Source organism: Tympanuchus pallidicinctus, unplaced genomic scaffold (assembly GCF_026119805.1).
Source record: "Tympanuchus pallidicinctus isolate F22 unplaced genomic scaffold, pur_lepc_1.0 scaffold27, whole genome shotgun sequence".
Classification (NCBI taxonomy): domain Eukaryota; kingdom Metazoa; phylum Chordata; class Aves; order Galliformes; family Phasianidae; genus Tympanuchus; species Tympanuchus pallidicinctus.
The window spans coordinates 3,502,950-3,515,667 of NW_026294744.1; the positions used below are offsets into that span (position 1 = coordinate 3,502,950).

A 12,718-nucleotide genomic window follows, 5' to 3' on the forward strand; every position below is an offset into this window, starting at 1 on the left:
CAGACATATGTGTATTGATTGCTTAACTGGGGGGAAATGCTTTTCCATGTGAATAGTTCTTACTTCGTCTTCACTTCAGGGTCACATTTGGAAACAGTTCTGATAAAGCAAGTCAAGAAAAAGTAATGCAGGAGTTCACATCTCTAATTTCCTAATTTCAGTAACGTCTTCATTGAGGAAATAAGAAAGGTCTTGAAAAGACTAAACTAGTGTTTAGCTTTATCATGTATACGAACTGGAAAAATCACTGACAGAAACAGTTATGCTGAGGACTCAGGTTCACACAGTAAAATAGACTATGCCCTGCTTACTCTTTTCATGCAAACTTTGCCTGGGATAAAGCACTTTTTAAACAGTTTTGTTGTTGTTTTAAGTAAGATAATTAAATAAGCAGTAAGAAAGTGGGGAGAGGGGGGCAAATGTCTTTTCTACACATATCTTGAGAGTTTTTACTCAGATATATCCAAAGCAGAAAATCTCATAAGGGCTCCACTTAGTAAGAAGCTTTCAGAAGTGGCACTTTCACTACCATATTATCATATTGTATGTTGTAGTATTTTACACAAAGAAAAAATAGCTTTCCTTTCATATGGGCACATAGTATATTTTTATAAGATTCCAACATTTTTCTGAGGAAAAAGTATTTTAAAATTTGAATATTAGTCGAATGTTTCCTTCATTTTCATTTTACTTTAAGCAGCTATCCACATTTTAAAATTGTCCTAAAACCCTTCAACTCCAGAGCAAGCAGAACCCTGTCAATTCTTTAAAGCAAAGCAAAGCAAAAACTCAAAAATCAATCCTACAAGAAAAATAAATGCCTTCACACTCTCTTTAGTATTTTAAATCCTGCAGGTAACTAAAAAGCAACACCAGTACTAAAGAACACATGGTGTAGTGAATGGACCTTGTATTTTCATAACTATATGTACTAATTTTAACTAATGAACATAAGTGAAGAATATACACATGCTAACCTGACATTCTCATCTTGACTGGATAGCGGGTACAGTAAGCATAGCTTTCCCCTCTGTCTTCTATTAAAATGTAAAGCCAGTAGTCTCTGCGAATTTCAAGTAACGAATAATGGAACCAGAAGGGTCTGTTTCAGTATTGCTATATTCAGTGTCCCTGCTTACTGACATACTAACTTTGTGCCCTTCTTGCTTGGCTCAGCTTTAAATGCAAGTTTTTATTAAAATGGAATGACATTTGAGTTGCTTGGCCACTTTTTAAAATGTTTTTTTTATTAATATTTTAATAATAAATAATTATTTTGCTGTATTACAGAATACATTTTTAAATCTACAAGTAGACAACTAGAAATGTTTGTTTAAATAGCACAACTGCAAATAAAATAAGGGAAAGGATGTTAACTTTTAAATTGTAATGCCAGGAATGCCAAGTAAACAAATTAAAATGAAGAGAGAGAGACAGAAAGAGAAAACACTGCTGTCTCACACAAAAGACGATTAGAGTACCCTGTATTGAGTAAATCCATATTACAGCGTAATCTGAAGCAGCCTAAAAGGAGTAGCAAGAAACACGCATTGGATACTGCAGCAAATGGTATTAGCAGTGCTGTTCCCTAAGCCATAAGGAAAACCCTCTCTGAAATCTGTCCCACCAAAACGGTAGTCCCTCAGGGATTTATGGAGGCACAAAAAGTGGAGGAAAAAAAAAATAAAAATCAGTATGCCCTGAAATGCCCAAGTCTAAGAGCTAACCCCTACTATAATGCACATTTTTACCTTGATGCTATGTTTAGATCCATTTATGTTCAGTCCTATGAGCCTCAAAGTTTAGTACTGTAATATTACTTATTTCTGTGATGGCACTGTTGTCAGTTCCCCCATACACATACACTCCACCTGTGCTCACCACTTACCTTGCTGGGTTTTACACTACTTGCCTATCATCAGCAATTACAGAATTACAGGCTTTTTTTTTTTTTTGCTTTTTTTTTTTTTTTTTTAATAGAAGGAAGAGTGGTGGAAAAGAAGTGTTTTGACCGAAGATACGTTTGCAGTTCAAGTAATTGCTTTACGATCTGTCATTTCACAGATTTTACTGCTGAACAAATAAAAGCAAAGAGAAATGAAAAATAAAAAACATTTTTCAGTGAAAGGTGATGGTTTACTATTGTGAATTTTCCAAATAATTTATCTCAGATATAACGTTATGTTCTCCAGTCACAGCAAATAAAAACTAGATGCATCGCGTTCTGCCACCAATTGCTTTTAAAGGCAAAAACAAAAACTCCACCCAACAAAGCAGTTTGTTTGTTTTTAACATAGAATTAACTATAAATGAGAAATTCCCAGTCCTGCCTGGCTTTGGACCACTCAGTTACCGTATCTGGCTTCATGTTTGCCACATGTGTGTATTTGTGCGACGCAGCGCTGGGAAAATGCAGTGAGAAAGGTGATGAGCACAGTCTGATGAGACACAGCATCATGTTTCCTTACAAGCTGAATATCAGCGCTTGTCAATTGTAATACTCTGAGACGCAGCCACGACCTTGGAGGCCCAAGTTCAATGCTGCAATCGCTACAGCATTTTTCTTTTAAAAGAGAGAAATCCTGCAATTTTCTCTCACCTACTTCTTCTTCCCTTGGAAAAGTCCTGTAGGAGTTGGAGGGAATTAAAAAAAAAAAACAAGATGAAAACAAAAGAAAAACGAGTAAAACCAGCACGCACTCCGTGGTGGCAGGCCCAAGCAGTGCGCTCTCCTCCATGAGGTCCGGGCGCTGAGGCCACCAGCAAGCAGGGAGCTGAGGCCTTTCCCTCCTGTATGCTGCCATTCTCCGCCAGCACGCGCCGAAATTAGTTCTCCATTTTGTGGTGGCCCTTGGAGAGCAATTCCCATTGAGCGGGGAACAAAGGCCGTGACCCCGGGGTCAGAGTGTAATGCAGGAAGCATGACCTCCCCTTTGTTCACAACAGCACTGTTTACTCTGCCTAAGTAAAGATCACCAATACATTAACTAAAGAGGATTAAAAAGGTCATATCCCCAGGGATGGAGCTCATGCAAGTGGCAACTCTCTTCAGTCACTAAATCATTCCACTTTTTCTTTTTTTCCTTCCACTTCTTCAAACATTGAGACACCTTCAGCCGCCGAGGCTCAATGGCATGTTATTTACCATACAAAATTCATGTAGTCTTCCTTTCAAAACCAAGCTAACTGCTGCACAGTTAGCGAATTGTTTTTGACGTTATCAAAACATTTTGTGTGAAAACTACCACCTCACTTTGTTTCCAACATCTCTGAGAAAGTTCTAAGCCGATTTATAAAATTGTTGGGGTCTTAAAACAGTTTAAAAATTGATCTTTCGCAGCTATCATAAATGTAAATCTTAAAATATTTTGCAGTATACAAACATGCAGAAAAAAGTACCTGATGCTGGAGAACATAATAGCCAGCTCCAGGATTATTCACTAGTGAAAAAGAAACACACAAAAAGGGAAAATGTGCTGCCTATTAGAAATCACACATGCCACTATCTAGGCTTAGTCAGGGTAAATAAGCACTTACTTTTGCTCTTCAGCTTTCTGTTAGCAACTCGTTTACAATATCCTGGGACAACATTATTAATACGAGATTTATCAACAGAAGCAAGGCTTCATGTGTAGGCTTCCTTATCTGTGATGATACTGCTTACCAGCATGTAAGTGTTACCACCAGTTCCTCAGCCAGGATGGGAAGAAAACAGCATGTGAATTGAGTGGCCTAGATAAAACATTTTCCCCCCTATCATCAGGCAGGTACACTTGAAGAAGCTAAGCATTGCTAGGAGCTCCAGAAGGAAATATGATTAAGGCCAGGCAGGGGTGCCACGCTGACCAAAATCTTTGGAGCAGGGAGCTTAGCAGCACAGGCAGACTCCTCAGGGGCTAGAAGCGCAGTTGAAAATGAGCGCTAGATTACCCATGTCAGCAGGCTTTCTAAAGGAGGCCAAGGAGTGCCAGGCTCCAAAACAAGGTCCTAAACCAGCAGGGTACAGCACTTGTCTACATTAACTATTTGGGATAGGAGGAAGGGTGTCTTCCAGTTCTTAGATACTTTGTGCAAAATAACACATTTTGAATCCACAACAATACATGTAGTTTTCTAGAGTCTAGCAAGAGGAATTAACACTTGAAGTGTCTCATTCCAGATGAAGCAATCTGGGGTCTCATTATACCCAGACAACATGCCCCTTTCTCCCTCCTCTGCTGGCCATGCATCCTCAAGCAATATGCAGAATGAGAAAGGTTCTTGCACTCCTCCCTCCTCAGAACATCTGAGAAGTGACTTTTCCTGTTTGCAAGCTTCTTCATAGCAGGAGCCCATGAATTTCAATTTGTTTTATATGGATCAGAAGAGAGAAATGAAATCAAGAATTCAAAAAAATAACGTTACATTTGCTTTACTGTATTTTCAGTTTGTGAAAAGAATATCTTCCTTCACTCACCCTTGCTGTTACTTGTTCCTGCTGTTTCTGGTCTTTTCTTACCCCAATAGGAAGGGAAGGAAAGAGACTATCATCAGGAAAACTGAAAGGAAAATGCCTCTGTAGAATGTACATGCCACCAGGAAGCATGAGGTTTAGCCCAGAGGGCTCACAACATAAAAGAAACTTCCAGACCACGCGTTGGCATCAAGATGGGTGGTGTGCCCACTGCAGGTGGGTGAATGACTGGCACTGAGTACAACTCCCTACATTTCTGACCTCTCCACTTCTTTGTCTAGAACGTATGAATCTAATCACACAGTTTCCAGTGACTGCTATTCCCCAAAATCTAGAAGAAAAATATTGGGCTTTTTAACGCACCAAGGGTCAAAGAAAGAGAACCGAAGTTGTAAAGCCCTGATACACAACTACTTTTTAAAAAAGTCAATTTCCTTAGCAAAACAAGCTCCTAGGAAAATAAATAAATAAATAAATAAAAATCTACAACAGGTATTTAAAATAACCTACTGGGAAATCCAGTAACATATTGTCTCATTGCATGTTTATCGGATCTTCCCATTGACTTAAATGGGAACACCCTGCTTTTACACATAAAAGATTATGCAGACATAGAATATTTGTTCAAAATAAAGGGAGACAACCTCAAAACACAGAAGAAATACGTGGACAAGGGCAAACTGGGTACTGAGAAAAACTTTACATATGTCGAGGCAAAGAGGTGAACTGAACTGAAATTAACAGAACAAAGAATGTAGTTACAAAGTAGTATTTAAAACTGAGATTAGAAGCAGAAGGACTGAACCAAAGAATCAAAGACATAAGGACAATTTATTGACATATGTTAGATGCAAGAAAACTGCAGAACAGTTGTCTGGTAGGTTTGAAATAATACTGGGGAAAAAAGGGAGTGAATGAAGAGGAGGAAAAACTGCAAAAAAGATAATGGCTGATTATGACCTTGAGATCTTTAGTCACACAAAAGAGTGAACTCAACTTTTCATATATGTGGCCATATGGCCATATTAACATTTCTTGACAGCTGAGTTCCTGATGAGAGCTATATAAAGAAACAAACAAACATCTCTACAACTACTAACCCTCCTGAAGAAATACAAGACTGTACACCTCCTTCTCACCCTGCAAGTCCTTCATTCTCCAGGTTTTTTCTTTCTTTCACAGCAGCCATCAGCAATATCTAAATCCAAAATGGGAAGTAAAACCACACTACAAGAAGTTATGGAATAAAACATTCCTTCTCTGGAATAGGAAAACAGTTGGAGGAAATGTGACTCTGTGACACAAAGTTCTTGCACGTATCAATTTTTCTGGGTGCAAAAATACTGTCCATTCTTCTCCCAATGGCTAGAAATCCAGACAGACCCACAGGCAGCCTTCAGCTTAGAAAGAACAGCTTCTTTTTAGGCCTAGAGCAGGCAGAAACCATTGAAGAAGGTTTGTCCTAACAAAGTGATTAAATTGCATTTTTGGAACCCTTCAGATCACATCTTGTTAATCTCTTCTTCTGCAAGTAAAGGATGAGAGAGCAGCAGATAACAAAATAGAAAGTGCAGAAATAACTGGATAAACCACAAGACAAGACAGGCTGCTCAAGGTTGAAATCAGCATTCCCAACAAAAAAAAAAAAAAAAAAAAAAAAAAAAAAAGCATTCTTGTATCTGGAGTGAAAGAGTAGTACTCCTTAAATAGCCACAGAAATAATTCACATTACATGCCAATGAATTCTTTTATTTAATGAAATGGTTGGAAGGCTACTTGAAAAGATGTTAACCTGAACGTCTAAGAAGAGATTACAGAATGGAGAGAAAAACTACACAGCTAACATAATGAAAAATATGTCTTTTTTTTTTTTTATGTTGGAATGGCTCTGCAGATGCAATTATTATTTACATGGCCATTCAAAAAGGCTTTGATAATGACTCAAAGATCATAAAGAAAACAGAGCAATCGTGACTGAAATTTAGACCAATGATTAGAAATGAGCTAAGTAGCCCAAAGCAAAATGCAGGAATAAAAAAGACACTTAAGAAGAAAAAGGTTAACAGTAATTGCATGCAGAAGTTACACTTGCATCAGATTTCAACATTATTTAGTAGCATCAGAAAATCAACTGTAAAACAAAGTGGCAAAATTGACACTTGGAGTGTATTTGGGTTACTGAAGAAATTTAACAAAGTTAAACAACTATGAAACAACATGATAAATACTTTTTGGTAATTATTAAGTAAGTTTCATTGCAACATTCTCAGCAAAGGAAAAAAGATCTGGGTGCCCTTACAACAATTCAAAAGCACTGTCAAGAAAAAAGAAAACAATTTTAACAGTGCATGCAAAAAAAGCACGGAAACTCTGCTTTCAGTGTGTACCTGACAGAGAAACACCTTCAAGAAGAATGCTGTCTACAGCTCTTTTTACCCTACTTCATTAAAACTACAGAATATGGGGATAATGGCAGGTGACTAAAATGATCTGGCTCTCGAGACGACTGCCACGTAACATGACAAAGCGATGATGTTATCAAGCACATGAGCAACAGGGAACATGACAGAGATGCACACTTTGAAAGTCAGAGTTGAACGTTTTTACTTACAGTGTTGAACAGGAGACCATGCAGTAAAATTAAATGAGCAGCATTAGAGCTATGGGAATGTATTATCTGACTAACTGCAGGCTAAGCATGTGAAAATCGGTGCCGCAGTTCTTCATTAAGGGACATCCGTGAGACCATGAGAGAATACTGTTCTGTGCACAGCCTCTAAAAACATGGCGTTAAATAGGATTGCTTGCTGGAAACACCCTTGCACAAATTGGTAATAAAGCCACTGGCCAAGGTATCTGGCTGGCCCAGTTTCTGAAAAGGACAGGATATTCTGGAAGGATCAAATGCTGGGATTTTTTGCCCTGCCTTTTCTTACCTACCAACCCTTTGTAAGAATGGTCTGAGTAGACTCAGCATTAATTAGACTGCAGATCTAATCCAGTGCGGTGATCTCTACATTTAAATGTTTGCAATGGTTAAAAACAATGATCCCTGAAGCCTCTTCCCACCTCCACCTCCCCCCAACAAAATAAAAAGGTACAGTGTAGTAGAAATGAAACAATTTATCCTCTAAGTTAGCCGCTATGCCTGATGCAATGCCACCAATGCATTTCTCAAACTTCACAGAAGTACTTGGAAGCACATTTTTTTTCTTACCTACTTTTCCTCTCACTCTAAATAATTAGGAAGAACGTATAAGATTATAAGATTCTGCTTCACAATACAAGCGTGTTTCCTTATTTTATTATCTTTTTTCCCCATCCACACATCATTATTTGTAAAGCCCATTTAATAATTCTAAGAGATTCCAAGATGTGTGTCAGATGCTGGGATATTGCCACTTGTGTGGTGGTTCACTACACTTAGCCTTCAGTCTTGTGGCTAACAATTCACCCAAAATGTGATAATACCTCACCACAACCCACACCCTGCTGCTCTTCAAAGGAGAACAAGGATGCATAATTGCGAGATGATGAGCTCAAATATAAGACAGGAGATGAGGGAACAGATTCTGTAACCACACCTGTGAGTGGTTAAACTACTGAAGAAGTTTCTGCAGCTCCACTTTCACTCACAGCATCAACACAAGCCATACATTTTCAAAATACTAGAATAGCATTCACTACAGTGGAGGAATAAATACAGTGCTAATACCTTGCCCCTGCAGAAGAAAAGAGGTTTAATGTATATTAAGAATGTAAATAAGCATTATTAGCAAATAGACCTCGTAGTCAATGTGAGCAAGATATACACACTTTTACTAGAAATACTGTCAAGATCTCATTCCTCAAGAATTTTTACTTTAAAATAGTCTAAGTTTCATTCCAACCTTTTGTGATCACGTAGTTTCACTCATAACATAAGGAACTACAGAAGAAAAGATCTGTGCATCCACGTCAGTTCCGTGACTGACACTGAAACATTTTGCACAGAAATTAAGAACTGGTTACAGATACACTTTAGAGCCTACAAGATGTGTCCCGTGGTGGCTATTCTCAATAAAGAAAACATCAAAGCCATTTTCTTACTAGACTAAAAATGTTGCAACTAGTTTTTGTGGGTTCTGTCATGATTAGTGAGTTAAGAAATCTGGGGCAAAAGAAGAAGCAATTAAAGACGCCATCAAACTCAACGACTGTGAGAACTGACCATCCTTTCAAAATATGCATTAATATGAGATTAATGAGTAAGGATTTAAAAATAACAGGATTACATGCCTACGTGATTTCTCATTATTAAAAAAATACATGAAGAAATAAAGAAATCTCTTTTACCTAAGAGAAGTCTTCCTTCTGCGAGGCTGAAGGATCACAACCCCAAAAGCCAGTCCCTGCCTGCACAGCCAAATTCTCTGCAGCCACACCCTCCTCTTCCTCATTTTTTTCCACTGACCATGAAATGCATTCTAAGCCAGGCACTGAAAAAAATTTTTAAAAAAAGATCATAAGTACATTTTTAATGGACACCAGATACCACATGGCTGATTTAATTAAGCAGATTAGAAACAAATAAGTATATTTATACAAATATATTTTTATTTTCTGTTTCATTTCAAACAAATTTGGCAGGCCTGATTTGGCTCTATTCAAATCACAAGAAACGTCATTAAGAATGTTCTGTACTGACAGTAGAATCAAGCCCTCTTGTTCTTTTTAGAATGTAGTATTGTACCTATTCCATTGCCACTGTAAAAACAACATACGAGAGGCTTTTCAGAATATCCTGGAATAAACCTATGGACTTTGTAATAGAAACCAAAACAAGACAACCTTTGACAGATGTTCCAGAGGATCTCTCTTCAATGAATTGGATCAGTGTATCTTCAGCAGAATGGTACTGCAATATCACTCAACACGTACTCACTGTTGTTACACTTTACACAATTTATATCATGAATAATTTCACATTGCATAGAACATTATAGAAATTGATTGTTGTTATAAACAGTTTTGCACACTGTATCATCTGCTGGCTTTAATTCATTATTTAAAAGACACTAATTACACTACATTTCATATTCTATACAACCATAGAATATTGAATAGAAATACAGAGTGATAAAAATACTTTTTTCCAGTATGTCAAAAAACAAAACACCCAAAACAAGCCATCACTGCCCCCCCCCCAAAAAAAAAAAAGAAAGAAAAAGAGAGAGAAAAAGAGAGAGAAAAAGAGAGAGAAAAAGAGAGAGAAAAAGAGAGAGAGAAAGAGAGAGAAAAAGAGAGAGAAAAAGAGAGAAAACTCAGCAACACACTTCTTTTCAAATAACTAGCTACAGGATTAAACAAGAAAGCAAAAATACATATGTAGGGGTAAGCAACTTAATCTCAGTTTTTGCAACAACTGCACAAAGGTAGTATTATTCAGCTTTCATAAGGACAGGGAAATTAACATTAAAATTACTTTTTTTTTTTTTTTTTTTTGCCTTTGTTTTTTGTTTGTTTGTGTTCTTAATTTAGAACTAAATAATGTGCCCAAAATCTGTAGCTCAATGCTATTATATTTCTTGAAAGACCAAGTTGATATAAAAATAAGAATGTTAAGATTATATTAAGATGAGTGTCTGAGGATAGTGACATTTTAGGTATTATAGTTATTATATAATGCCAAGTCCAAAATAATTTATAATCCCACCACTTCTTATTTATTCATACAATTCATCCATCATCACAGAAAAATGCTCTTATGAACGTGTTGTGCACTTTCAGTATTAGAAGGGCTGTTCACAAGGGCATTGTGCATGCTCCCACATCCTAACATGTTGCCTATAAACAGCTTTATAAATCTCAAAGCCTGCACAATCAAGGTTAGATACAGTACACTCGCTATGTATACGTTTGCACATAGAGTAAAATAGGACTACCTTGCAGAATCATATCAACACCACTGTATTCATAGACATGTTTATTCATGCAGAAATCTTTTTGCTCTAAACTGCAGAATATGAGGCATACCTCACTATAATGGAACACTCTGGTACATAACACTGACTTTTAAACACAAATATGATGATGACAGCACTACCATGCCATTATTTTACCTTCCTGTAACAGTCACCACCTGCTAGGCCCTCCCACTCATACAATCTGTGTCAGAAAAGCACACTCACTCTAGACTTCCTGCAATCGCATCTACAAAGGTGCTCTATAAGAAAGGGAGCAAGCAGAAATCCAAGAGTTAACAGGGAAAAAAAAAAAAAATTAAAAGCAAAAAATCAGAAAACACAACATAACCAAAATCCCCAGTCATAATGAAGGCCTTGCAGGAAAAATAAAATCTCCAGCAGATAAGAGCCTAACAGAAAACAAACAGATAATTGAGAGACCCAGCAGTGCCTGATACAATCTTGAGATTTAGGCAACCCTCGATTACAAGGACTATTCCATTGAAAACCCAGCCTACGATTCCTATACTGTTTTCTACCAATAACACATCTGAACTGTGACTAAACACCTCATTATGCTTCTCTGGCGCTGTCTGAAGCAAATGTATTGTACAATTTTATGCAGCACCTAAAAGCAGAGATAAAAAGAAGCTGTTTTCCTTACAGACAGCACAGGCTTGCAGGATGACTGAATACCTTCCTTCCCCTGAATGCTTTTCTGCACTAGGCAACAGGTGGTAAAATGTAGCTCTCAATCTCCCATTTTAAAGTAAGAAAATTTACCTTATCTATAAGACATCAACAGTATATATATATTTTTGTTTGTTTGTTAATAATTAAAATTGAGAGAAGAGGTTTAACTGGGCCCTTATGTTGGTTTCACAACTTAACTGCCTTTCTCAAACGTTCATTTGTAGATAATAGACATTTCATTTAAAGAAAATCCAGCCCTCCCAGTTACAAATAATAACCAGTGACTTTAGGTAACAAGACAGTACAGACAGAACTTATAAGAGAAAAAGCAAACTCTTAAAGCATTTTCAAAGGAACTGTATGTCTAAAATACTTCACTACAATCTCTTTCTCCGTTTGCTTTCTAATTGATCTTAAATACACAGATGAATTATGAGGCAATAACCTCCAATTTTCTTAGTCTTACTCCAAACAAACATTACATTCTGATTTATTAATATTTGAAATATTTAATTTGCTGCTTATGGCACTTAAATAGTTAATCTAATTTACGAAAAGAATACCACATTAAAGATTCCTGCTATTTTCTTCTTTAAGCCTCACCACTTCAAAAACATTTTTTCCATCCATTATTATTTCGAAGCGGTCTTCCCCTGTGAGCTGGACATACTAACACAGTTCACGAGGCCATGTTGGCAGCCCGGTTTCTTCTCCAGTCTCCATGTTATTCATTGGGTAATTTTGCTCCGATACGTACACAAGCAGCCGGTCAAGTGCAAGAGATGACTGTCCACACGCAGTTATGCCTCGCACACTTCAGTCAAAAGCCCTTAGGAGGCTACAAAATACTCAGTTTCTATCTCTGGCTGTTTCTGGAGCCTTAATAGTGCTTGCATGGACAGCATTTCGGCAGCGCCGGCACCCTGTCCTCAGCAGTACACCTGTGCCCCTTTTAGAACCCAACCCCCCCTCCCCCCCCCCCCCCGGCAGCACGTTAAGGATGGAAAATGCTTCGATTTTGGTAAAACCTATTTCTCAATTCGCAATTAAAAGGAATCTGGCTTTAAGGGTGCTGCTTCATGAAATATTTAAACGCTTAAATGCAGTTTTGCGATTTGAAAGCTCTGCAGGTCTTCTCTCTGCGAAAACACAGATCTGTAGAACCACTGTGGAGTACCTGGTACAGCAGATGGTTAAAATTCTGCATCATTTTTAATAGCCCTAAGAGCTAGCGCTGCCTTTTTTCCGTCCGGGAGGGGGGGGTGGGGGGTGGAGGAGAGAAAAAAAGCTGAGGACAGCAATTTGCAGACTTTTTTTTATCCTTGACAGCAGCTAGCCACGCCTCGGTCTGGCCCTTCCTCCAACCTCTGCTAACCTAAAAACCAGCGCCAGGCTGGCAGCGGGCCACATATTCAAAAGTAAACATTGTTCTCCTGCCATTTTTCAGCGTTGTTTATCGCAGCCTCGATCTTCCCGCCTTCCTTCCTCGCTGAAGCTCAGATCCCCGTCCTCGCCCCGGTTTGTTTCGCTCTACAGCCGCACCGAGCTCTCAAAGCCACACAGTTACCCGGCACGGCGACTCCCAGCACGCACGGCGCCGGCTGCCGCGGAGCAGCAGCCCGTTCAA

General features: G+C 38.1%; 1 long non-coding RNA gene across 6 annotated transcripts in view; it reads right to left on the bottom strand.

The window, feature by feature from the left end:
* LOC128084443 (uncharacterized) overlaps nt 1-12,345 on the bottom strand; it is a 119,494-nt gene extending 107,149 nt beyond the window's left edge. For 4 of the 6 annotated variants that reach the window (XR_008208548.1, XR_008208546.1, XR_008208543.1 and 1 more), the window contains exons 1-2: nt 11,695-12,262; nt 8,789-8,931 (exon numbers count right to left, since the gene is read on the bottom strand). This is a non-coding gene — a long non-coding RNA (uncharacterized LOC128084443). The other 2 variants (XR_008208545.1, XR_008208544.1) reach the window with 2 other exon arrangements.
* Between the last annotated feature and the right edge of the window lie 373 nt (nt 12,346-12,718).